Consider the following 3,354-nt stretch of genomic DNA (forward strand, 5'->3'; position numbering starts at 1 on the left):
TTGTACCATTACCATCAATGGATATTTTAAATAAAATGAAAATGAAGTTGTAATATGAAGAAGCCTGTAGGCCGATGACACACATATCTGCTCAGGTTCTGCTGTGCTCTTCTGTGTTCACAACAGTGAAAATGATTCGCTAATGGGTTCTGAAATAAGTATCATTGATCCCAAGTAGGAACAGGACATTCTATGCACTCATACTTTGTCAGAAAACTAATAATGCTACTTGCCCTATTTTTGTGCAGCTAGCCATATAATACTAGAATGTCTGTGCCCAGGTTATTTTGTTTTCCGTGATTTATTCATGTTTTTAAGTTACAAAATGACTGAAATAAACAAGTATTTAGGCCAAATTAGTGACTACCTATCTGTGAATAGAATAAGATGGCTGTTTCCAGCATCAGGTGTAGTATTCTGTATCTATCACAGAAACACTTCAGAAGAAATTCTTAAAGAGCTAGAATTCAGACATGTGCTTGTAATATTAATATTAATAATACCTGCTACCCCATAGGCCAAATGGCCTTCAACTCCAATTCCAATAAAGAAGATATTCTTTAAATCCTGATCTATGAGTAACCCACGACAAAGAGACTGTACTCTCCTTGTTTGTGTCAACAGACTATATATATAGTCTAAGCGATTGGGATAGGTGCTTTATGTATTTTGCCAAGGTTTGTCATTTCCACTAATAATATACAAAGGTGTACTTTTGCACATTTGTTACATGCCGGAGCATTCAAATTAATGCTGTTACACTTACAGACCCTTTTTACAACTCCCATGATTGGTAAATATGGTGGATCCCTTGGTACACTTTATATGCTGAAATAGAGAGCCAGCCGATGCATGGTTGACAGCACTGAATAGCTATAACTGTATATTATGCTAGTTTTCTCTGCAAATATGAGCATGATTCAGCGTAGCTAGCTCTTGGCTAAAGGTAGCAGTGGAGGATGAGCACATACATTTGTACGTGGTATATACATGTGGGGGGCATATTCATGTGAGTTTTTTTCCATTTGTGGACAACAACATTTCAAAACTTCAGTTTCATAATATAATAATATGCTGTACATTGTTTTTTTGTTTACCTTTTTTTTATAGCCAAATAATATACCTTTATATAAAATTAAGTGCTACAGAATTTGTTGGCGCTATATAAATGTTGACGATGATGTTGATGATGATATACTTTAATGCAAACTGTATCCCATCTTCAAAGTGATACCTAACCAAAGTTTTGCAGAGATTAATAACATTCCTATATGACAAGAGATCTCTTACGTTCACTGACATTGAATGCCAATGAGCATTCCTCTTGTCAGCAACAGATACCCCCATCCATACTGTTACTCCTAGACTTACCTAAGCGGTACGTTGCGTAAGCTGATTTTTGTTTTCTTATAAAATGACTATCATTAAATAAACAAGTACATTGCAGAACATTTTTTAAACAAGCATCAGTAGTACACATAACTTCATCTGAACATAATTATGCAGAAGACTCATAAATAGAAATTATATGAATAAGTTGCTGCAGAAAGTCGAATTTCTCATCGTGAACACTGGTAGATCTGTTTGCATGACCTGCTTTTCACACAACCATTACTGATTCTTATTAATCTTGCAGGCAGTAATACATTTGTGAGTACAGTCTCCTAAGCAACCTTTTAAAAAGCTTCCTATTGATGTGTGTATCTAATCCCCTAACAGTGCCTCCATCGCTCTGCTGTTCTAGCCAACTGTCCTTTTTATGGTGGAGTATTATCTAAGGTGTGCTCAGGTCTCAAACAGCTGTTGCTTCTACCATATTTTAAAGAATCGATATGTACTTCTTTTCTTACTTTCCCTTTCTATTTTTGGTTATCACTGGGGCATATTTATTATGAACCCCATTTAAACATGATCAATTTAATTTCTTATTGCATAGTTAAGTTATGAAATATTGTGTCTAATTTTTAAAGTTCTTCTTTTGGAACAGCAGTCATGAAAAACAGCTGTTCTTGTGAAGATCTGTCTCTTATGTCCTCTATGGTCACTATCGTAAAGTGGCCACCTTTGTGATAGTGACCTGAGGGGAGAGCAGGTAAATGTGGTGAGGGATCCGAATATCCCGCTACCGCAATGCTCTCCCAAGGGGCACATTTATCAATGTTCTCAGAAAGTGGAAAAGTTTTCAATCCTTATCGCATTGATAAGGATTGAACCATTTCTCAAATTTATGAAGAACGAAACACAGAAACAGCAGCTGTGATAAACTGCTGTTTCTGTGATAAAAAAAAATACTTACCACGTCCTCTTCGGAATGCGCTGTCTCCAGATCTCCTCCTTGTCTTCTTCGTTCCTCTTCATAGATTGTAAGCTTGCGAGCAGGGTTCTCTTACTTCTCTGTCTGTATGTATTACCCAGTATTGTTTTATTAATGTTTGTTCCCAATTATAAAGCGCTACGGAATTTGCTGATGCTATATAAATAAATGTTGATGATGATACTGCAATTGCGCATGTGCAGTTCGAAGACCTGGGCATGCGCACAAACATTTCTGTTCTCTCTGCAACTATAGTTGCAGAGAGAGAACAGAATGCAAAGCAGCAGATATCCACGATATCTGCTGTGATGCACCATTCATAAATATGCGGGAAACACTCCAACTTGCGTTGGAGTTAAGGTAAGTGTGTGAAAGTTTGATAGCAATATTTCTTAAATATGCCCCCAAAGGCTTCAATGGCTGGTGTTAGTCATCGGGCACAAGTTACAAAAATCTTTGATTTTCAGAACTTGTTAAATTGTGGCAAATAGCATTCCCCATAGACATCTATGGAGACTTCTTTTTTGAGTTTGAAGAAAAAGGCAAAGAGGCATATTCAATTGGCCGCGTTACTGTCAAAAGTAACGCGGCTTGCGCACTATTACTGTTATTACGGTACCTTTAACGTCGGCTGCGGGCCGAAATCCGGGTTAGAATTACCGTAATACTTTTAAGGACACGTTACTTTTGCGAGTAACGTGGCTAATTGAATATGCCCCTACGATATCTGCTGCAATGCCCTATTAATAAATTTCAACTATACTTAAAAAGCAGCTATCCAACTATGTTTTTTTTTTTTTTATTTAAAAACTGATTGATAAATAGGCCCAAAATCTCTTTTCATTTTTTAATTTCACTTGTTGAATGTCTGTTGATAGTTCTGTTTCCTTCTATACTTTCTGCTGTCGGACTGTCCATCTTCGTCCCATCTAAATCTCTCACTATTATTAGTCTCGTTCCCCCTCTCACTGATCTCTCTGTATGGTGGAAGTCTCGCTTTGCCCCTGTAGCAGTCTCTCCGTGGACTTCCCCCCCTGCAG

Source organism: Mixophyes fleayi, chromosome 1 (genome assembly GCF_038048845.1).
Source record: "Mixophyes fleayi isolate aMixFle1 chromosome 1, aMixFle1.hap1, whole genome shotgun sequence".
NCBI lineage: Eukaryota > Metazoa > Chordata > Amphibia > Anura > Limnodynastidae > Mixophyes > Mixophyes fleayi.